This window comes from Ctenopharyngodon idella, chromosome 10 (assembly GCF_019924925.1).
Source record: "Ctenopharyngodon idella isolate HZGC_01 chromosome 10, HZGC01, whole genome shotgun sequence".
Classification (NCBI taxonomy): domain Eukaryota; kingdom Metazoa; phylum Chordata; class Actinopteri; order Cypriniformes; family Xenocyprididae; genus Ctenopharyngodon; species Ctenopharyngodon idella.
This window is the reverse complement of record NC_067229.1, coordinates 24048609-24073471: the sequence shown is the minus strand read 5'-3', so window position 1 is coordinate 24073471 and position 24863 is coordinate 24048609. Positions and strand designations below refer to the sequence as shown.

The 24863-nt window shown below is 39.5% G+C and overlaps 1 long non-coding RNA gene across 2 annotated transcripts; it reads right to left on the bottom strand.

Annotated features, from left to right (window-relative positions):
- Positions 1-14376: 14376 nt before the first annotated feature.
- Positions 14377-18802, bottom strand: LOC127520596 (uncharacterized). 2 transcript variants are annotated; one of them, XR_007932154.1, is made up of 4 exons: positions 18440-18802; positions 15482-15554; positions 15261-15345; positions 14377-15169 (listed from the first exon to the last, which is right to left on the bottom strand). It is a non-coding gene; the product is annotated as an uncharacterized LOC127520596 (long non-coding RNA). The 2 variants fall into 2 exon arrangements; XR_007932153.1 differs by lacking the exon at positions 18440-18802 and adding an exon at positions 15649-16207.
- Positions 18803-24863: the final 6061 nt, after the last annotated feature.

Genomic DNA, 24863 nt, shown 5'->3' with positions numbered 1-24863 from the left:
ATTTTCCTGTGGGACCTTCTTCTGGTGATATTTTGGCGGTTGGCATAGAAGCCAAGGTACATTTCCGCCACCTACTGGACCAGAGTGTGGAACGCGCAACGCTTATAAAAAATACTAATTAAATTCTATCCTGTCATCTTTAAATAACTCGTCATATTTTCTTGTTTGCTCTGGGACATAACATGGTCTGGAGTGGGATATTTTTGATTCCCAACACTCTTAATCTTGCTTGGCTTAAATGTAATCTTTCTCTTTCTCATGCTATAAAGTTTAAGAGTATGCTATATGTATGTTCTACTGTTTCTGGATGTCCTAAATGACTCTATCCCTGCGTTCCATTCAGAAGGGCTCATCCCTATGCCCTAATCCCTTCAAAGGGTTTACCCTCCGGAGTGAGAGCTTCGAAGGGATGAAGGGTGTAGGGGTTAAAAAAAACTCTTTTTTTGGAACGCACTTATGTCATCTTAAAGGGATAGTTCACCCAAAAATGAAAATTATTCCATGATTTACTCACCCTCAAGCCATCCTAGGTGTATATGACTATCTTCTTGTAAACGAACACAATCCGAGATATTTTTAAATATCCTTATTCCTCCAAGGTTTATAACGGTTGTGAATGGTGGGCCAAATTCTGAAGACAGAAAAAATGCATCCATCCATAAAAAAATTAATCTATACGACTCCCGAGGGTTAATAGAGTACCTCAGGGATGACGTGTTTTTGTAGGCAAAACCTGGAAGCGAGTTAGCATTTTAGGACTTCCAGTTCCATCACCCCGAAGTCAATGGGTTTTTTGAACGGGTTTTTGCTAAATCGCCTGAAATAAGGTCTGTTGTTAACAAAGCCTCTAAATATTTTCACGTTTTGATCTATGACATAAAACACACTGCTTGTGATTTTTTAAACCTTTATTGTGTCTTAAAAACGGCGGTTGCTAACAAATTGCTATAAGGGACTACTTCCTTTGGTGGGGACTTTAGATCTCATCATGACAAACAGGACATCTGGACAGCATTTTCTCTGTCTCATTGAGCGCAGATCATAATCAACGAGCATGTTTTTAAATAAAGTTTGAGGAAGCTTGGTGGTGGTGACGTTGATCCGCGACCATGGTGTGCTGTAGTCCGTTTATAGCCTACTGTTAGCTTTTTATATCTGACGACTTTATTTAGGCTTCAAAATGTATAAATGTTGTGTTAACTTGTAAAGATTATCTTGATAGACAAAGTGAGTGTCATAATCCTTTGTTAAACACAGAGCTTATTTTTTGCGATTTTCCAAAAGTCTATGGGAAAAATGCATAGGCTTTCGATCGAGGGAACCCGTGCGCTGCTAACTTCCGGGTTGGCCTACAAAAACACATCATCCCTGAGGTACTCTATAAAGGCCTTTTGAAGCGAAGAGATGCGTTTTTCTAAGAAAAATATCCATATTTATAACTTTATATATTTAAACAACTAGCTTCCAGTGAACGACCACACGCAGAATGCGCAAGTCGGCTTGCGCCAAATGAGTAATCCTCTGACGCGATGTATGATGCAGGATGTAGTATCATAAGCTTAGACGCCTCTCACGGTTCAAACAAATACGGCTGGGCAACAAACTCAAGCTCCTCTTCTGTTATATCGAAATCCTCCAACATTTCTCTTTAAAATTTCTCATTTTAAACTTCTAATTTCTGACCAGTGTTTTGTTTTGCTCTCTCCTCTGTGGCTCCGCGTTCATCATTGTGTTATCACGTCAGGTCAAAGGTTGCTCTTCCGCCCAAATTGAGGCTAGTATGTTAGTTATTTTTATTTTTATAAAGTTTTAAATATGGATATTTTTTCTTACAAAAACACATCCCTTCGCTTCAAAATGCCTTTATTAACCCTCCTGAGTCAATTCATTTTTTTTATGGATGGATGCATTTTTTCTGTCTTCAGAATTTGGCCCACCATTCACAACCATTATAAACCTTGGACTAAGGATATTTTTAAAACATATCTCGGATTGTGTTCGTCTGAAAGAAGATAGTCATATACACCTAGGATGGCTTGAGGGTGAGTAAATCATGGAATAATTTTCATTTTTGGGTGAACTATCCCTTTAACGAGACAATCACGGAGGCGCCTTCGTCGCACATTTTGTACGCTGGTTGACCCCCCAAAAACACGCTCTGAACGATGAGTAGATTGTGCAACGTTAGTTTATTTATTTATTTATTTATTTTTAGTTTGTTGCACCATTGTATATTGTGTCTATGTATTTGAAACATTTGAATGGACTGATAAAGGTAGCTGTAAAGTATTTTTGTTGAAGTACAATGTCATTTTGACCATAATAATGCACCAAATCTAACTCGTACAAATATTACAGTAGTACAGAAAAATACTATACAAACATTTATAGGTAAAATCGAACTCCGAGCCTCCTGTACCCATTCTGTGCATTCTGTGATGTCAAACAACTTCCCTGTGCAAAGGATCATGGGGGCCCGAAGTGTCCATCAGTTGTACCCTTCGAAATCCTTCATTCCGAAGTTTTGAGCACTTCGGTTTGGAACGATCCTTCAACGGCCCTGTCCCAAATGGCACCCTAACACTCACGGCCTTCCTAGGAGTCCGCACTTTCGTGACATAACGTCGCTTTGACTGTCGGGAAGAACTCTGCCGCGGAGCTCACTCCAGTGCGGGCTCAGCAAAAGTGCGCATCGAGGGCGCATATCGGCAGCAAAGGGGGCGCTCGCGAGCACCCTTCTGAAGCCTACAATTGACAAATGGGACACCCTACGGTCTCGTGGACTTAACAACACGTGCACGCGGCAGCCATTGTAAGTCCACAAGACCGAAAGTGCATAGAAGTGTGCCATTTGGGACAGGGCCAACATGGCGGCCATGATTGTTTTCACTCCGAAGTGCCCTTCGGAGGGCGATATATGCTGACTCAGGACAGTTTTTAATATTCTTCATATTCTGAGTGATGGTGAGTTCACAGCAGTAACAAATTATTTTTTCCAATAAGTTTCAGTTGATTTTTTACCTTTTATGGGCATTTTTACCTTTATAAATCAATTGTTTAAACCAAATTATACATGCATAATCTTTTATGTCAATTTCATAAATTTAATTAAATTCAATTATAATAATAAGACACAATAAGACTGTTGCCAATCAAATTAAATAAGTATCAACAAAATTCTTCTTTGCAATAGAGGAAACAGAAGCTGCATCTGAAGTGGCATTTAGATGCATTTACACAGACCGCTTTTGATATTTTAAACATAAAACGTTGAATACTGATATTTGAAATTATTTAAAACAAGAAAAGATACAAAACCGCCACTAGGTGGCAGCAAGTCACCGTTAATGAGTGAGTCATTGAAATTCAACTGATTCAAACGGCTGATTTATTCAGGAACGAATCATTTGACTATAATAATCTATCTTAGTCACTAAATCATTGAATCAACTTATTCGTTCAAAAAGCTGATTCGTTCAGTAAGCAGTAACCGCTGTGTGTTACTCAGAGACGCAATTACAGTGCTGTGGCTTTGTTTTGAACTATTTTCGTTGGTGAAATAACTAACTTGGTTATTAAAATTGTATAAAATCAATGTCACATTTATTATCATGCTGATATCTGGATCTGGAGAAAAACTGCACTCTTCGTGTGATACATTAACTATATTAAAATGATATAAATATAGACTAAATCTTGCAGCGAAAGCGCTCATTCTAAATGTACACTCGCACTAGCCTGATCTACAAGACTACATCACGTTGTGTATACGTGCACAGCACTCTGGGTGTGTGTGTGAGAGATATACTCGATCAGTTCGCACATTGTTAAAACAACAATTACTATATTATCACAGATGCTATTTATCGCACACCCCTAGCTGTGACTGCTCTTTCCTATTCTCAATAAATAAATAAACATTATTTTTATAATCGTCTATTTATATACAACATCTCTCATCAGTCAAACCATTGTGTTGCTTTCTATGGAGTTTATTAATCTAAAATCCTAACGTTGTATGGTATGCACATGAACAATTCTTTATGAAGTTAACATAAGAATCCATCAATACTTAAAATGTTTATGTTCACACTTGTACTAAAAAGAAGTTAATAAACTATAGATTCAACTGATCTCTTACTTCGTTTACTTCAATAAACACAGAAATACTCTGTCATACATGTCATACATCAACTCATTTTTTTGAAACTTTGGCCATGTTTAGCATGAGAATCCAATTCTTTAACAGTGTAAATAAGTCAGAATGCATGAAATAGCATTAGACCCCCACTTTAATGAGGGCAGTCCGCTAGTGTGGGCTGCTCACAGAGAGCCTGCAGTGAGCCCAAAGCTGTGGGCCTTGCCTGGGCAAGCCCGCACTGGTCCTGTTTAGGTTTGGTGTGGGCTGGCCTAGCCCATTGTGCCTGCAAAAAGCCAGCATGGGCCCTGCAGGAGCATGTTTGCAGGGAACACTGGGCAGGGCTGGGCTAATGCAGTTCACACTGCACAGTTTTAGGCCTTTTTTTTTTTACTGAAATCACTGACAAACGCTCGAAATCAGCAAGTAGGGCTTGCTGCAGCCTGCGGTGGACATCCCGGCCCACATCCAAGTGTGACATCAGAAGCCACGGCCATGCCCAATATGTCACCTTGTGACTCCCCACTAAACCACTTCACCAGAAATCCCGCCCTGCAGGTAACTTCATTGGTTACAGTGACGGGTAGGATTAGGGATCTGTGTTTGGTGTAGGCAATCAATACTGTGATTGACATGACCAATAAAATCTTAAGAATTCGGCATAAGATGGGCACGGCAAGACAAGGCTTCGGGTAAACTTGACAACGAACTGTCACAGTCACGCCTGTCCTGGACTCCATTTCCCAGAATCTTCCCTGTTCGTCACCTGTTTGCACTTCCCTCATCAGCTTCCCGCTTCTCCCTGGATTCCCGGCACCTGTTCCTCATCATTAGCACTCCCTTTAAGTTGGACTCACTCCTTGCACTCCCTGTCCGTTCTTGATGTTATCATAATCTTATAATGTTCTGCTCCTTCGTTGAATAAACCAGTGATCTGTAGAAGTCTGATTCTGACTCATCCCTGCTGCAGCTACCATTTGTAAGAATAACAAGAAGGATGGGGTTAGACAATAGATATGAGAGCACATGGCACAAAGAAACAAACATGACCAAGCCATGTGCTCACACCAAACAAAACAAAAACAAAAAAAGTTGCAGTTGGTGGTAAGTCTGTGTGTAAATGTATGTTTTTGACCAAAGTTTTGCACTTCTGATGTAATTCTAGCAAGAAATTACTATGGTAGTAATTAAATATTTGCTTAGTTGTCATGAAAGCTCACAGTGAGGCAACAAGTCAGTTGCCTCAGTTTTCTGATGCAGCCTGTGTGAACCTGCCGTCAGACCAGTGTTGGAGTGGAGCTTATAGCGTCATTAAGGGTAGGTTTAATGGTTGGGTGGAGTTGGGCATTCTTTAAGGTAGCGTTTATAGTTTTAGTGAGGGGTAGGGTTAGTGGTTGGGGCGGGATATGCAATCACCACCCTAACTGCCAGTCTGATGCTGCTGGCCTGGCACTGTTGTCCTCATACTGCTGCAATGTGTGGTTCTTTGATTCTGCAGTTATATCTTCTTTATCTAGATCTTAGATCATCTATCTTGCTGCCACCGACCTAGGCTGAGTCGAAACTGCCCCCCATACCCTTAAATAGGGCACTATTTGAGGGGACGGTCATTTGTGTCCGAAACCATAGTTGACATTATCGAGTGCACTCATTCAATCCCACAAAGCACCACAATAATGAGTGTACAACTGATGTACACTTAAAGGGTTAGTTCACCCAAAAATGAAAATAATGTCATTTATTACTCATCGTCATGTCGTTCTACACCCATAAGACCTTCATTTATCTTCGGAACACAAATTAAGATATTGTTAATGAAATCCGATGGCTCAGTGAGGCCTCTATTGAGAGCAAAGCCATTCAAACTCTCAAGGTCTATACTAAAAACATATTTGAAACAGTTCATGTGAGTTCAGTGGTTCTGTCTTAATATTATAAAGGGACAAGAATACTTTTTGTGCTCCAAAAAAACAAAATAACGAATTTTCAACAATATCTATATGGGCCGATTTTACTAAAGCAAGATGTGTGCACTTTTTAAGAATTTAGAAAAATGGATGGTTTATTCAAACACTTTAATAACCTTTTTAAATAAATATCTCATTAGATTCAGTAACAATAAATCAAATGCAAATAACAAGCACAAAAAGAAAATAGAAATAATAAGAAAGATGCACCATTGTTTGAAACCCAGAGAAGTCAGGTGGTTGAATAAACATGCCTTCTGTATAGGATGCACCCGTTTTTTCTCTCTAATGAGGAAGCATCGGCTAGGCTACTGAGTAGTGCATATGCAGAACCAAAATGGGTGTTTACCAATCAGTGCACATTTTTAAACTATAATTGGTGTTTTTTCAACCATTTTTTAATAGACTTGCTAAATCATGAGGGCCCACCCCTAAACCAAGCCTCCAGTAGATTAGAGCAAATCAGGTAAAGCAATTGAAAATGCCCATCATGAACTGACATACCCCACTGATTGAGAACATCTTGTGGTCATCAACTACAAGATCCGGAACACAGAACTACAACTACAGAACACAGATATGAAGGGCCTAGACTTAATACACACATGTTGGGTTTTCATGTTTTATGGGGACTTTCCATAGACATAATTACTTTTATACTGTACAAACTGTATATTCTATACCCTAACCCTACCCCTAAACCTACCCATCACAGAAAACTTTCTTTTACATCTTCAAAACACATCACTTACTGTGATTTAAAAGCCACTTTCTTCATGGGGACCAAAAATATCTCTACAAAGACTTCAGATATTGTCATCTTTGTGGGGACAATTTCTCCCCATAATGTAGGGTTTACCAGGACCACACACAAAGAGAGAGAGAGAGAGAGAGAGAGAGAAGACCAAGAACAGAGAAAAATGAAAGACAATTAACATTTTCCACTGTGCAATCAGTGCAAAGTTGGAGTTGACAAACTCAACAAAGTAAATACAAATGTCATATTTTTTTATGCATTACTACAAATTTTCATTTAAAGTTAATGATAGATTGAGTTGAATTGTGTGATTAAAATATGTCTTGTCTTTATTAGGAATTTATGTGGCATTTTTGCAAATGTATGTGGCATTATTGCAAAAATAGACACTACAACATGTCAAACAACAACAAATCCTAACCTTTGATAAAAGTACTAATTTTAATGTATTTTATAATGTTTAATTAAACATTAGTATTACATTTGTGAACATAAATATTCACAAAATATGTCAGAAAAGTTTTGATAGAAGAAATAAAAGAAAATTGAGGACTATGGCATCTGTTGGTTAGACAAAAACATGCCAGCAAGGCCTAAACCTTTTTGCCACACTTACCAATGGCTGGCAACTTAAGAAAATATACCAGCCATAAATATTTTTTACCGGCCATGAAACTGTTTTTGCAAAAACTGGCAGTTTTTAGATACCAGTGAAACTAGATACCAAATTTTAAATACCAGTGAAAATTCACAATTTTGAAATTCACAATCTTTGTTGGGAAACCCTGATTTAAGTAATCATTAAAGTGATTTTTCCATAAAAATGTAATATTTCATTAGCAAATTAATGATGTTTAATAATTGTACAATTTTCACTGGGGGGAGGGGGGGTGGAAACCATGATTTCATCATTAAAGTGATTTTTTCATTTTAATGGTGTTGTTGAATAATTTTGTGATAAATAATTAAAAATAAAAATAAAAACACACATTCCACACATCCCCAAAACCACGGCATAAACTTATAAGTTTATAGTTGAACAGTAAATATATGATATGTTGTTACAAAATGTTGACTGAGCTTTGATGTGCCTGTCTTACTCAAGAAAAAAAACATTAAATTTGGAGGAAACATTAAATGTTTAATGTATTGTATTTGAGTAATAATTGGACCCCCCTAAGTCATAGGGAGTGAGACCACATGAGAGAGACCACACAACTCCTATATTGTCTATCCCACAAAGTCCAAAGCATCACAACATCTCATTGCCACCACTGGATGACGGTGGGATGTGTAGGTATAGCTGGAGGACTGTGAGGAAAAGAAAGGTGGGAATAAGAAAAAAAATGACAAAAAAAAAATGGGGGGGGGGGGGGGGTACATGCATTAAGCTTCAGTGGCTACAGAGCTTGGCCCATCACAGTCACCAGCATTCCCAGTTTTGATGGTTGCTAGCCCAGTGCTTTATGTACCTTCCTGTCCTGTAGTTCCTGCACCAGAGTCACCAGTCAAGATGGCTGCCATGCCAGAGCTTTCAGCTGTCATGGCCACCATACCAGTGTCTTCAGGCAAGATAGCTGCCGAGCCAGTGGTTGTGTTCGAAACTGCGTACTCTCTGGGTAGGTACTTAATTTCAATACTTACTTATCGAGTGCTAAAAGAGTACGTACTTTACCTACGTCGTTATCACAAGCGCAACAACTTAAAAGATGAGCGACAGGTGCACTAACACCTCATAGCATCAGTAACTCGACAACCCTACCTAGTACAGTTTTCCTCAGCGTTTGCAATGTCTGCACAAAGGAGACGTCGGGCAGCTGCTCGAAGATCTCGTCTTTGTAGAAGATTGTTGATTTTATACTCTAACAATGTAAGTATCATTACTTAAAAATTAAGATTACCCCAGAATGAATTGCATTGCTAGCCCACCCCAACACTTATACACAATAATAATGATAAATGCTGACCAATACTTTAATTTTATTACTTTTTTTTTTTTACTGAAAATATGTTTTAGTAAAATAAGCAAAATGCAATTTGTTTTGTCATATGACATAGCTATGCATGAAAACACACTAGAAAAAGTGTAGCCAAGGTGAATACATCTCAATTTACAGTCAAGCAATGAATTAATGCATGAATTAATAAAATGATTATATTATATTCACTGACAACAGTAAGAAACATGAATAAATGAGTAAAAGCATGAATAAAAGTAACCATCAAAATAAATAAATACATATACAAGTCAACAACACATGAAACAAAGCTTTATTCAAACTTATTGTTCTAACAATCATGTATTTACAGGCGGTGAACCCCACATCCTACTGTCATCTCAACACAGCTGTGCCAATTCTGCAGCTTTATTTTGATGAAGCAGCTGACCACCATGCCGCGGTAAAAAATGAATCATCGGTCTTGTAATTTTCATTAAGAAATTTAAGGTGGTAATTAAAATGTGTATATTTTATTAATGAAATTGGGGTTCAGTGTTGTATAGAAAATATTGAGAACATTTCACTAATAAAATCAAGAGATACATTTTCCTAATTTTTTAAAGGAAACTTACAGTTTTGAGGCTTGAATTGAGGAACCGATTAAGCTAATAAAATTAAGGAAAGAAGGCTACCTATTTAATTTAAGAGAATTAGCTCAATTATGTGGTTTTATTTAGACACCATTGTTAGTTCCCAGCATGCTTTGCATATGGCTGGAAATGGAGAGTAAATATTGGAATTAAGTGTTATTTTATGAGTTTTTGAGTGAAGGGAAATATCTGTTGATGTTTAATGTTCAGTTATGTTTGACATTTGAAAGAGTTTCTGTTATGTTGAAGTTTTGATCGTTACCATTGTGCAGAAGAGTAGAGCTAATGGTTAGGTTGTGAATAACTGCAAGTACTAATACATTGAAGCATGTTGCTTTGTTCAATGAGCAATAACTTTGCTATTGCCAGTACAGTAATAAGTTTGTTCCTACTTGTGTTGTGCTACTGTCACAGTTCCCTTCATTCCTGGACTCCATTTCCTATGATCCTCCTGTTTTCTCACCGGCACTCACTTCCTCGTCATCTCCCCATCAGCACTCATCACCTGCACCTGGACCTGATCATCCACATACCCTTTAAGTCAAGTCAAGTCACCTTTATTTATATAGCGCTTTTTACAATGTAGATTGTGTCAAAGCAGCTTTACATTGATAACTGGTATATTATTTGGCTGCACAGCAGCTCTTAAAAGAATAGTGTCAATGCAGGCAGATCAAAGCACTGTTGAATATCAAATGTCAAGTGTCCCCAACTAAGCAAGCCAAAGGCGACAGCGGCAAGGAACCCAAACTCCATCAGGTGACATCAGGTGGCAGACAAGTGGCAAATAGGTGTTTAAATGGAGAAAAAAACCTTGGGAGAAACCAGGCTTAGTCGGGGGGCCAGTTCTCCTCTGGCCAACAGTGCTTTGTTACGATTCAGGTAGCTATCATAAGTCTGACAGGATTGCAACATTCAAAGTATTTATTCCAGTTCCATCCAATTGAGGATCGTATTCATCACGGCGGTATGGACGGTTGTTGAGGAACTGTGTCGTGGCTGTCGTGTCGATGAGGCCCTCACAGTGGATGATCTAGTTGACTCAATCTCTGCTGATACTTCAGGGCTGCGTTGTGGTCGTGTCAAGGTGCAGGTCCTTGGTCTCACCTGGATACGGCCCGGATCCGGTTGACTACGGTGAACCTTGGGATAACCAGAAAGACTAATATTAGCGTAGATGCCATTCTTCTTCTGATGTAACGAGTACATCAGGCGTTATAGGAAGTGTTCCCGGTTCCGGCTGACCTAATTTATGCAGCCTAATAATCCTTTAACAGATTTGAAAATATAAATTGGTAATGTGTTATGTGTATGCCAGGTTAAAGAAATGCGTTTTTAGTCTAGATTTAAACTGACAGAGTGTGTCTGCTTCCCGAACAATGCTAGGAAGATTGTTCCAGAGTTTAGGTGCCAAATAGGAGAAGGATCTACCGCCTGCGGTTGATTTTGATATTCTAGGTATTATCAGCTGGCCTGAATTCTGAGATCGCAATAGACGTGAAGGACTATAATGAATTAGGAGCTCGCTCAGGTACTGGGGAGCTAAACCATTTAGTGCTTTGTAAGTAATTAGCAAGATTTTAAAATCTATACGATGTTTAACAGGAAGCCAATGCAGTGTTGACAGAACTAATATGCTCATACTTCCTAGTTCTAATAAGAACTCTAGCTGCTGCATTTTGTAAGAGCTGTAGTTTATTTATCAAGCGAGCAGAACAACCACCCAGTAGAGCGTTACAGTAATCTAGCCTTGAGGTCATGAACGCATGAACTAACTGTTCTGCATTTTTCATTGAGAGCATATGTCGTAGTTTAGATATATTTTTAAGATGGAAGAATGCGGTTTTACAGATGCTAGTAACATGGCCTTCAAATGAAAGATTGGTATCAAAGAGCACACCCAGGTTCCTAAGTGACGACGAAGACTTAACAGAGCAGCCATCAAGTGTTAGACAGTATTCTAGGTTATTACGTGAAGAAGTTTTTGGTCCAAAAATTAGAATCTCTGTTTTTTCTCAATTTAGTAGTAGGAAATTACTGGTCATCCAATTTTTTATATCAGCTATGCATTCTGTTAATTTTGTGAATTGGTAAGTTTCGTCAGGGCGCGAAGAAATATAGAGCTGAGTATCATCAGCGTAACAGTGAAAACTAACGCCATGCTTCCTAATGATATCTCCCAAGGGTAGCATGTACAGAGTGAACAGCAACGGTCCTAGTACTGAGCCTTGTGGTACTCCATATTGAACTTGTGATCGATATGACATCTCTTCGTTTACTACTACAAACTGATAATGGTCAGATAAGTATGATTTGAACCATGACAATGCAATTCCACTAATGCCAACATAATTTTCGAGTCTATTTAAAAGAATATTGTGATCAATAGTGTCAAATGCAGCACTAAGATCCAGTAATACTAATAGAGAGATACAACCACGATCTGATGATAAGAGCAAATCATTAGTAACTCTAATGAGAGCAGTCTCAGTACTATGGTACGGTCTAAATCCTGACTGGAAATCCTCACAGATACTATTTCTTTCTAAAAAGGAACATAGTTGTGATGATACTACCTTTTCTAGTATTTTTGACAGAAAAGTGAGATTTGAGATCGGCCTGTAATTGACTAATTCTCTAGGATCAAGTTGTGTTTTTTTAATAAGAGGTTTAATAATAGCCAGCTTAAAAGTTTTTGGTACGTGTCCTAGTGATAAAGATGAATTGACGATATTAAGAAGAGGATCTATAACCTCTGGAAGCATTTCTTTCAATAGCTTAGTCGGTATAGGGTCTAACATACATGTTGTTGATTTTGATGATTTAACAAGTTTATTATGGACTCACTCCCTGCACTCCTTGTCTGTTCTTATTGTTAGTTTATGTTTGTATGGTTGTATTCCTTCTCCTTCGTTATAGTAAATCCCCTATTTTGTGGAAGTTCGTATATGCTTCGTCTCTACTGCACCAACAGCGTAACAGAAGAACAGACCTAAACCGACTGGATTTCCACAACCTACATAATGGGTATCTTCCTTGTTCCCGTGCCCTCAAAGAACCATGGACGCAAGCTCTCAGTGGAGGACCGCCTCTGGACTGCTAGATAGGACGGCCGCCCGCTGCAGAGGTATGTGGAGGAATTCGCCGAGCTTTCTAGTAAGGTGAGCTGGCCAGATGCAATTTTGAACACCTGTTTTCTGAGGGGTCTGGACGAGGACACGATCCGATATTTTGAACCTGAGTGTCTCTTTTCCCTAGTCAAGTCTATTAATCTGATTCTCTTTTTAAATGGTTCCGAGTTCGAAATTGAAGAGGTTCAAAGAAAATCGTGTCTTCCTCGTCCAGCTCCCTCAGAAATACGGACGGTCTGGCCAGTTCACCAGCCCCCGATTTCCTCCACCTACCACTCCAGTGGGCATTCCCCGGGGCTCCTGCCTGATCCTACGCCCAAGCCGTCCAAAAAGAAGTCCTCCACAAGGTCCAGGCAGCCCAAGAGAGTGTTCGCTACCTCACCTGAGCCTCCATTTGAGCCTGCCTCCAAGACGGAACCCTCAGCTAAGGAGGACGGATGGCTAATAGACTTTTGGGCAGAACCAGTCCTTCCAACCGTCCACGAGCCCGCTCCGGCTTCTCACGAACCCGCCCCAGCTGCCGACGAGCCCGCTCCAGCAACCTGCAAGCTCGCCTCTCCGGCCTTTGACGAGCCAGCTCCAACCCTCCAACATGGTCCAGCCCACGTATCCCTACCTACCACGGAATTCCCCAAGAAAATTTTGGGGGGGGCCATGTATCCCAGACCCGCCATGGCCGCCCACGGCCCCAGACTCGCCATGGCCGCCCATCTGCTCCTCTCCCCACACCTGCATGAGGTCTCCAGGACGCCCACCCCCCCTCCCTGTTTGTTCCATCTACGGCGTGAGGCCGCACCTACCGGGAGGGGGAGGTAATGTCACAGTTCCCTTCGTTCCCGGACTCCATTTCCCATGATCCTCCTGTTTCCTCACCTGCACTCACTTCCTCGTCATCTCCCCATCAGCACTCATCACCTGCACCTGGACCTGATCATCCACACACCCTTTATTATGGACTCACTCCCTGTACTCCTTGGCTGCATTTACACTGCAAGTCTTAATGCACAGATCCGATCTTTTGATCATATCCAATTTTTTGGCCAGTGTGTTTACATTGACTTTAGACATGACTGGTATCCGATATCTGTGTTTACATTACTTCCTGCCCCAAAATGATTGTCATTGATAGATTTACATGCACATAGTAGACCCTCGGGTTTTGAATGGCCGTGCTATTAAAATTATTTATATATTTCATCGAGTGGCCATGATTAGCCTACCTGTCAGAATGGACAAGTTAACAGCTGTCAGTTTCATGGATGTATTGCAGCGCGAATTCTGACTGAACGGATGTAGTCCGGAAAATAAAGGTAATTTGCATTATATATTTTATCTACAGTTATCGGTTTTAGAATTCCATTCTTTTTAATGAATTCGAGCGAGCTAGGGAGAGAGCTACAGTGAAGCTTTTGGCTTATAAGAAAAACAACAACACATGAATGTATGTGTGTGTGCCCAATTTCTTTCTAGAAAAACAGATAACGTTAGACATGTAAAGTTCCCACCTGAAGCTGGGATTTTTTTAGTGCGAGTGCATACGAGCACATCTGCTTCATAATACAACATTAAAGCTACCTTTTAGTAAGCAAACGTGCCGTCCTCGCCTTGTGATGGCTTGGAATTCCAATGGGAATCGGATATGCGTGTTTAGACATAGGTCGCATGTCCAGAGATCAGATGTCGGATTTAAAACCACATTTGTAAGTGGCTCAGATCGGATGCGAAAAAATCGGATCTCGTGTGGATTTTTGTGTTTTACACGTGTGCAACTAATTCCGATCTGTGTCAGATGTGCGCAAAAGATCGGATTTTTTGTGCCAGTGTAAACGCAGCCCTTGTCTGTTCTTATTGTTAGTTTATGTGTGTATGGTTGTATTCCTTCTCCTTCGTTATATTAAATGCCCTATTTTGTGGAAGTTCGTATATGCTTCGTCTCTACTGCACCAACACCGTAACAGCTTACAGCGTACAGACTTTAAATTGTACATCATAACTCAAAGTCAAATATAAACGGGTCATTTCCATTCATTCTAAATCACACACTTTTGAGAGTCAACTTAAAATAATCAAGCACATTTCACAAAAAATATTAAATTAAGTGTGTTAGGAGATTTTAACATGATTTATTACATGATTCCATTTAAGAAAACCAAATTAAAAACTGCTCAAAAATATTGTGTAATATTGTTACCATATTTTTTTTTTTTTTTTTTGTAAGTAAACGGCACAAAACATTTTTTACAGTGTACCTTCACCTGTCTTTGCTGTCCATCATGTCCCTCATTGCTGCTCTTCTCAATAGGGGACATTGTTGATATGAAAGTTGGGCTCCATTGTATGAGCACAAACCAGCAGAACAAATTTGACCAAAATCACATTCTCAATGTCTTTTGGTCTTTTCCTAGATGCTCTCGCTGGCTCTGGGCTCACTGAGGATGAAGAGACCACAGCAATATCTGGGCCAGATGAGGCAATAAGGGCAGGTGGAGTAATGGAGGGTCTCATCCATTGCACTATACCATTTCCAGGATGCTGCTGTGGCTCTCCATCCTCAGTGCTCACACCAGTCTGCGGACATTTCAGTTCCTACAAAAACACACAACATAGTACAAAAGCAGTAATTTTAACAGCACAGTATAATTTGATTTCTGTATTAGAAGTAACAAAATGATCTTACTTCGTATTTTTGTTTCAGGGTTTCCCCTTTTTTCACAAATGCTGCCGTCACCTTGCCTTGTAGGTCCTGCTCCACCACAAAAGCTCTGCAGCAAATGCACAGAAATCAAGAATCAGAATAGTGCTGTAATAACTCTCTTTCAAATTACAATAATTAAAATAAACAACAACAACTTAAGATTTAAATATATTATTTTTTATTTATTTCTGTAGGATACTCACTCAAAGGCTTTGATGGCAGCATTCCTTCATCAGCCTCTCTCCACTGGATAAACACACGTGTGCTCATCTGTCCCTGTAACATCCAGACAAGATTCAAGTTACCTCTAAGATTTATGTGCTCAATACTACATTTAAATGTTGAGGTAGTTGATGAAGAGTTAACTCACATTTTATCCAACACAAATGTTCCTTAATTTATCAGTGTCACGTATGTTTTGGTTTTGTGTTCATGTTTATGTGTTCATGTCTTTTATTTTGTAGTTTGATATATGTTGCTTGTTTGTGTCATGCTTCCCTTGCTCCTCATGTTCTCCCTTAGTCTATGTGTCATGTTCTCATTGGTTGGTTATGGTCATGTGGTTTTCAGTTCTGTTCTGTCATTGGTTCTCATGTTCCTTGTGTCACTTGCTCATTGGTTGCCATAGTCATGTGTTCTCTTTGTTCTTGTATTTAAAGCCATTGTCTTCCCCATGTTACTTGGTTGTGTATTGTTAATGTAACCCTGCTGTCATCAAGTCAAGTCTGCTCATGTTCAAGTCTGCTCATGTTCAAGTCTGCTCATGTTCAAGTCTGCTCATGTTCAAGTCTGCTCATTGCCAAGTCAAGTCTGTTCAATTCATGTCAAGTGGTTGCTCTGTTTGTTTGTTCACTTTGTTACAATAAACTGCACTTGGGTTCATCATCTCGCCTACAGTTTGGACTGAATCGTTACAATCAGCAGTACTAATGGACAAGAAAAATAGATAACTTCCCAGGTAGCCAGCATAGTCGGCTCACTTGGCTGTGTTCTGGCAGTGGCTCACCAAAAGTGAGCCAGCTCTGAGTGACGTTTCATAACTTAATATATTTAGGTTATTTAAATTTACCGTTAACCTACTAAAGCACTGACTTGTAAGTTTGACTGAATTGTTTGCTTATTTGCTTCTTATACCTTTTACTTATACTTTTATAATGGCTATTATCAATAAAACTGACATTTAACAAAAAGAGACAGGGTTGTGTTTTATGTTACATTTTATTTTATTACGGTGAAGATAATCAGAGTATGCACATATTGCCTGAACCACATATTAATTTTTTAAAATGTAAACAGGCAGGGTTGCAGTGTTTTATATTTAGTTTTGTTATAAATACTATACAGGTGCTGGTCATATAATTAGAATATCATCAAAAAGTTGATTTATTTCAATAATTCCATTCAAAAAGTGAAACTTGTATATTATATTCATTCATTACACACAGACTGATATATTTCAAATGTTTATTTCTTTTAATTTTGATGATTATAACTGACAACTAAGGAAAATCCCAAATTCAGTATCTCAGAAAATTAGAATATTGTGGAAAGGTTCAATATTGAAGACACCTAGTGCCACACTCTAATCAGCTAATTAACTCAAAACACCTGCAAAGGCCTTTAAATGGTCTCTCAGTCTAGTTCTGTAGGCTACACAATCATGGGGAAGACTGCTGACTTGACAGTTGTCCAAAAGACGACCATTGACACCTTGCACAAGGAGGGCAAGACACAAAAGGTCATTGCAAAAGAGGCTGGCTGTTCACAGAGCTCTGTGTCCAAGCACATTAATAGAGAGGCGAAGGGAAGGAAAAGATGCGGTAGAAAAAAGTGTACAAACAATAGGGATAACCGCACCCTGGAGAGGATTGTGAAACAAAACCCATTCAAAAATGTGGGGGAGATTCACAAAGAGTGGACTGCAACTGGAGTCAGTGCTTCAAGAACCACTACGCACAGACGTATGCAAGACATAGGTTTCAGCTGTCGCATTCCTTGTGTCAAGCCACTCTTGAACAACAGACAGCGTCAGAAGCGTCTCGCCTGGGCTAAAGACAAAAAGGACTGGACTGCTGCTGAGTGGTCCAAAATTATGTTCTCTGATGAAAGTAAATTTTGCATTTCCTTTGAAAATCAGGGTCCCAGAGTCTGGAGGAAGAGAGGAGAGGCACACAATCCACGTTGCTTGAGGTCCAGTGTAAAGTTTCCACAGTCAGTGATGGTTTGGGGTGCCATGTCATCTCCTGGTGTTGGTCCACTGTGTTTTCTGAGGTCCAAGGTCAACGCAGCCGCATACCAGGAAGTTTTAGAGCACTTCATGCTTCCTGCTGCTGACCAACTTTATGGAGATGCAGATTTCATTTTCCAACAGGACTTGGCACCTGCACACAGTGCCAAAGCTACCAGTACCTGGTTTAAGGACCATGGTATCCCTGTTCTTAATTGGCCAGCAAACTCACCTGACCTTAACCCCATAGAAAATCTATGGGGTATTGTGAAGAGGAAGATGCGATATGCCAGACCCAAAAATGCAGAAGAGCTGAAGGCCACTATCAGAGCAACCTGGGCTCTTATAACACCTGAGCAGTGCCACAGACTGATCGACTCCATGCCACGCCACATTGCTGCAGTAATTCAGGCAAAAGGAGCCCCAACTAAGTATTGAGTGCTGTACATGCTCATACTTTTCATGTTCATACTTTTCAGTTGGCCAAGATTTCTAAAAATCCTTTCTTTGTATTGGTCTTAAGTAATATTCTAATTTTCTGAGATACTGAATTTGGGATTTTCCTTAGTTGTCAGTAATAATCATCAAAATTAAAAGAAAAAAAACATTTGAAATATATCAGTCTGTGTGTAATGAATGAATATAATATACAAGTTTCACTTTTTGAATGGAATTAGTGAAATAAATCAACTTTTTGATGATATTCTAATTATATGACCAGCACCTGTACATGCAGTGAAGATAATCATGAACGCCTAAACCACATTTGTGAGGCTAATAATATGTTTAAGATTTTTAAATGAAAGCGAAAAGAGGCAGAGTGGTGTTTTATCACTTATTTAATTTTATTGTTGCCTAAAATAAACATACAGAGATAACCGAAATACTAGTAGCCAGAGCGAGCTGAGTGACGCAATCAAGTACGCTGCTGTACCATTTGCAGAGTCACCAGACTTGCTTCCTCACGTCCTCAGGAGTCCATTCTCTTGAGTCGAACTTGCCAAGTCTGAACTACCAAGGATGCAAGTCCGAACTTCGGGTACTTGGTATTGAGAAACGCCTTTGGTCTCAGGCACGCTCTCACAAACGCTACAGGTTGTGGTGATTTGGCCTGAGAAGGAGTAGAGAGAGAGAGACACACAGAGCAGGCAAAAACACAGACACAGGGCATTCAACCACTCCCACACCTTTGTAAACCACAGTGGAAAAATAATAATAAATCATAATCATAATAATACATCCTGGGACGTAACACTTAGATTTGAGTGAACTAACATTCAGCCAATCACAAGATTAATCATCTCTCGCGATTTCTTTCATTCATTCACTTCTTTGCTCTTTGGTGGTCTGGGGTACAATGCACCCCAGAAAAAAAAGCAGAGGATGATTACGTCCTTTTTTCAAACACACACTGTAAGTATGTGTTATGTCCCAATGACGAATCACACGATCAAATTTCCAGGTTATGATTTAACCTACTGTAACGTCGCGTCCACATTGGATGCAAGCGATCATCACTGACAGAGAGAGGGGAGGACAGTTACTTGACCTCTCCAGAATGTATACCAATGAGATTTGTCTGGAGAAATGCGAGTTCCACACACCCTCCGTCCAATTCTTACGCTGCCCCCAAGACCTAAAGATACATTCCATCCTGGGAAAACCGCTGGGCCGTGGTCGCATATGTCACTTCTACCCTACCCTGACGCTCCGCATAGGCAGTCTGCATGAAGAAAAGGATCTCCTTCATGGTGCCGGAAAGGTTAACCACTGACATCATCCTGCAACATCATGAGCCTTGGATCAACTGGAACTCTGGTGAAATCCTCCATTGGGGAGAATCCTGTTTCCAAACCTGTTTATCGTCTGTCATCAAGGCTCCTCCTGTCTGTCTTTAGTCCAGCTCTGATCCTTCTTCAGTCATCCCAATTAATTCTACCTCCATTGAAAAGATTCCTCCTGAGTACCGGGCGTTCCAGGATGTGTTCAGCATGCGGTTGGCAACCCAACTACCTCCACATCGGCCATGGGACTGTGCAATCAACCTGCTATCTGGGGCTATTCTGCCCAAAGGCAGAGTTTACCCTTTGTCCATCCTGGAGCAGAAGGCCATGGAGGAGTACATCCACATTTACATTTACATTTAGTCATTTAGCAAACGCTTTTCTCCAAAGCGACTTACAAATGAGAATAGTAGAAGCAATCAAATCAACATGAGTACAACAGTATGTAAGTACTGTGTCAAGTCACAAATTCATCAGTGAAGTGCTCGTAGCAAGGTTGGGTTTTTTTTTTTTTTGCAAATAGATGGAGAAAGAATAGAACATCGAAAAAAAGAAAAGTAAAATATAAATTATAAAAAAGAAGGCTCTTCAACAGCATCAAGTTTAGTCAGTTTCATGTACTTTTCATCATTTTGAGATACGGTGAGGAATAATTTTAAAAGGATTTACCTCAGAGGATGAGCATGACTGGTTTCACTTTCATTTCGAGGATCAACTAGATCAAGCCGATGATTGTGAATGTTTTTTTTATTCTTAAGTTCTTTATTCTAATCACGGTATAGTGTCTGTGAATATTAAGCCGCAAAAATACTGTTCAAATATGAATCCTGAAAGTTTTGTGTGTCTCAAAATTAAATTAATGGGACAGATCGACGTGCAGTTTCGTTTAACCAGATATTAGCCCAAACTGGACATTCTGAGTGAATATAATAGTGATAACACTGACTGGAAGCAGGAAAGTTTTTTTTTCTCGCTTTCTCCAGTGCAAAGAAACACCAAACACTTTGGAATACCAGTTAAAGGGTTAGTTCACCCAAAAATGAAAACAATGTCATTTATTATTCACCCTCATGCCGTTCCAAACCCGTAAGACCTTCGTTAATCTTCGGAACGCAAAGATGTTTTTGTTGAAATCTGATGGCTCAGTGAGGCCTGCATAGCCAGCAATGACATTTCCTCTCTCAAGATCCATTAATGTACTAAAAACATATTTAAATCAGTTCATGTGAGTACAGTGGATCAATATTAATATTATAAAGCGACGAGAATATTTTTGGTGCGCCAAAAAAACAAAATAACAATGTATATAGTGATGACCGATTTCAAAACAATGCTTTCTGAAGCTTCGGAGCATTATGAATCTGCGTGTCGAATCAGCGTGTTGAATCAGCAGTTCGGAACGCCAAAGTCACGTGATTTCAGCAGTTTGGCGGTTTGACATGCGATCCGAATCATGATTCGACACGCTGATTTATAACACTCCGAAGTGTTTTGAAATCGGCCTTCACTATATAAGTCATTATTTTGTTTTTTTTTATCTCTATTTTTTATTTGTTGAACATCAATTAAATTTTTACCATTAAATGGGTTTGGAAGTTTTTTGTTTTTACTAATTCGGGGTACAGACACAGTCTCTATTTGAAAATATCTAGGTGTAAGAATTTCTATGTGTTGGGAGTTATCTGAATTTTCTGACTTCTGTAACGTGAGGCAGCTAGCAGACGGTCGGTTTAGCCAGTCTGTCTGCTTTCTGACCTGGGCCCCAGTTTGTCATGTTTCAGTTCTAAGACTATGTGCCATATTACTAGAGAGAAGAGCAGCACCATCCCGGGAGGGATGAATACCATCTCTTTTTAACAGGTCAGGTCTGCCCCAAAAACTTTTCCAATTGTCTGTGAAACCTATATTATTTTGCGGACACCACTTAGACAGCCAGCCATTGAGTGATGATAATCTGCTAACTATCTCATCACTCCGACGAACAGGAAGGGGGCCAGAGCAAATTACTTCTCCTGACATTGTACTTGCGAGTTCACACACCTCTTTAATGTTAATTTTAGTGATCTCCGACTGGCGAAGTCGAACATCATTAGTGCCGACGTGAATAATAATCTTAGAGTATTTTCGATTAGCATTAGCCAGCACTTTTAAATTTGCTTTGATGTCAGGTGCTCTGGCTCCCGGCAAACATGTGATTATGGTGGCTGGTGTCTCTATTTTCACGTTCCGTGTAATAGAATCGCCAATAACTAGGGCACTTTCAGCAGGATTCTCAGTGGGTGTATCACTGAGTGGGGAGAACCTGTTTGATGTTCTTATTGGAACGGAATGTTCTTATTGGAACGGAAGAGTGGTGTTTTCCGCGGCTAGGCCGCCTCACCGTTACCCAAGTGCCCTGCTGCGCGGGCTCTACAGCCGGAACCGAACAATGTACAGAGTTCACTAAGTTAGTCGCATCCAAAACAGTATCTGAAGCCCTTGCATTCTTACTATCCTCGATTAAAGTTTGGATGCAGGTCTCTAATTCTGAGATTCTCTCTGTCAGCCTGACTATTTCCCTACATTTATGACATGTAAATACCTCGTCGCTGACAGAGAGAGCTATGGTAAACATGTGGCAAATGGAACAGGTAGCAATGCTGGGAGAGGATGACATGACTCACCGTGTTTGTAGACTGATCTGACTTACCACAGCTGTTTGAAGAACGCGTTGAAAAAGGAGCACGCGAGAGACTGTTAACAAGTTAACAAGCTAGCGCTGCAAATGCAATTGCGTTGTAACAGCGATTTAGATTCAAAGATTACAAGCTAGCGACGTCAGATTAGTGTGGTAGGCAATATTACATATAAGGTAATAAAAAAATAAGCAACAATGAATAAAAGTAAGAGATTCAAAACAAAGCTATACAGAGTTACAGACGCAAACCAATCTGAGCAGCGAGCAGCGAGGCAGACAGGAGCCAATAGGAGCCAGACAGGAGACAGTTTATGATAGAGGTCCTCAGTTCATCTCACGAGTCTGGCAAGTCTTCTTCAAGCTCCTTGGTGTCTCCATCAGCTTATCATCTGGCTACCATCCCCAGACAAACGGCCAGACTGAGCACAAGATCCAAGAAATCGGGAGGTACCTGCAGTCCTATTGTTACCAGAACAAGGACAGCTATTAATAATCATATTTTTCAAAACTACTGCCTTGATCAACACAAAACAGGTGTCATTTGAAAGCTTATAATCTGAACTTTACAATGAATGTAGCCAATTTGATGAACTCCTAAGTACTGCTGAGTTATTTGCTGAAAAAAAAAAAAAGTTTTCATAATTTATGAAATATTTTTTGTACTATGTACTGCAATGTGTCAAAAACATCATACAGTTCAGATAATCATGTGTCATATGTAATTTGAAAGGTCTTACGGAGTAGAGTACAACAAGCATAATTGTTTTGGGATTTGACTAAACTTGAGCGAGTTTTTGTATGTGAAGCCCTGCAAGACCCACAAGATTGTCCCTCTAATAAAGCTGCATTTGGATCTTCAACTCTTCAAGTCTCGGAGCAGTTTATAACAGAAAACCTTGCCATGTACATATCCAGCAGCTGAGTGAGACCCAGACCTACCCTGGATTCAGCAAACCAACTCATCCATTTACAACAAGGTAATAGACCACTAGAAGACCACACCTGAGACTTTCCGAATCTGGCTTATCTCACAGACTTTCCTGATTTTGCATTCATTGACTTGTTATTGTTATGGACACAATGAATTTTATGAAACATGACTCATTCGTGATGGTCCTCGAGGTTCACTCATTGAATTTGTGGATTATGCTTTGTTGTTGGCTTGTTCCTCATTCACTGTTGGGGAAGTTGAGGAGGATTCTTCCTTTAAACCTTTTTTGGGGGAGGACACCATACACCAAGCCCCATTGGTCAAGGAGCTTGGTCCACCACAATCACCAGCATGCCCTGTTCTGATGGTTGATAGCCCCGTGCTTTCTATACCTTCCTGTCCTGTGGTTTCTACACCAAAGCCTGTTCACAACATGGCTGCCACTTCAGAGCCAGTTCACAACATGGTTGCCATACAAGAGTCCCCGATCAAGATGGCCACCATACCAGAATTATCATTCAAGATGGCCGCCATCCCAGAGTCTCATCCAGTCATGGCTGTCATGACTGAGGCTTTTGCGTGGCATTTTCACTTATAATTTCATGAAACATGCATAGATCATAGAAAATCATTACAGTGGATGCTCCCGATTGAAATGAGTCTAAAATCAACATAATCCCTTGAGGCAATCACGAGATATTCCTCGTGAAGAAACAATTTTAAAGATGCCAATTAGGGGGCATCAAGGGCTAAACAAAAAGGCTAACTTGGTTCCAAGTGCTGTAACTTTTGATTACTTTATGCTAACACCACAAAATTTGAATCAGATGCAGCTCACATATAGAGGAACATCACCAACATAGATAATAGATTATCCCTCTTACTTATTTCCTTCATGAGATATTGCATGTCAAATTAAAAAAATATGTGAAATTTCCCTTGAACACACTTTTTTTTTTTTTGTTGCTTTTTATTAGCAGTTTCTCAGCATGAAAATGTCCACATTTATTTTATTTTATTTTATTTTTTTATTTAAAAATTTAAAAAGTTTTCATTCAAACAATACCAACCTTTTGACTCTCCTTGCTATAGTTTTGGAGTCTTTACTTTTTTGTATGTCACTCAGAAAAAACAACTCTGAAAATGCCTTCAGGGCTTAAGGGGTTAAAACACTCAACACCCCCAAAGGACATTTCAAATTATAAGGTTTTTCTTTTCTCTGCTTTTTGTTTGTTTGTTTTTGTTCTTGTTTTTTTTCCCTTTATATTGTTGTTTGTCTATTGTGTTTCTGTTTCACAATTTCTGTAGCCTATGTATACCATTCGTTCCTGCAATAAAAAAGAACTGTTTAATGTTATTATATTTTATAGAAGATTTTATATTACATCTGAAAGGTCACTGAACGTAAAAATGAATGAATGAATGAATGAATTAGAATAGAATAGAATAGAATAGAATAGAATAGAATAGAATAGAATAGAATAATAAAAAAAATCTTCCCAACTAGAGTTCCCCCAGTGAATCTCATTTCCAGTCCTGATTTTAACTTGATATTTATAATTTCTGCAACAGGATATATGTTTCTAGATAGTTTTTCTGTATTTGCATATTGAGATGCAATAAACGTTAGTTGATCTGTCTGAAGCAAGGAGCGCTACACTTCGTTGTTCCTCTTGGTCCATTCTGAGTTCTTGCGCATTCAGACTCGTGTATGAGCGTTAACTGGAGACGGAAAAAAATATTTATAGCCTAATATAATGAAAAATGCTTGAGAAAAAAACAATTTCATCAGAGAACACGGCTACATTTGAATGGCTGTCTATGGAGAAACATTTGCCATCGTGTGGTGTAGTTCCAGCATCTAACATTAGGGGATAAGAGGGACCTGTTAACCAAAGTGTTAACCCGCTGAAGGGGGTGAGTCGCGACCTGACCAATCAGAACTGCCGTATACATGTGATCGCGG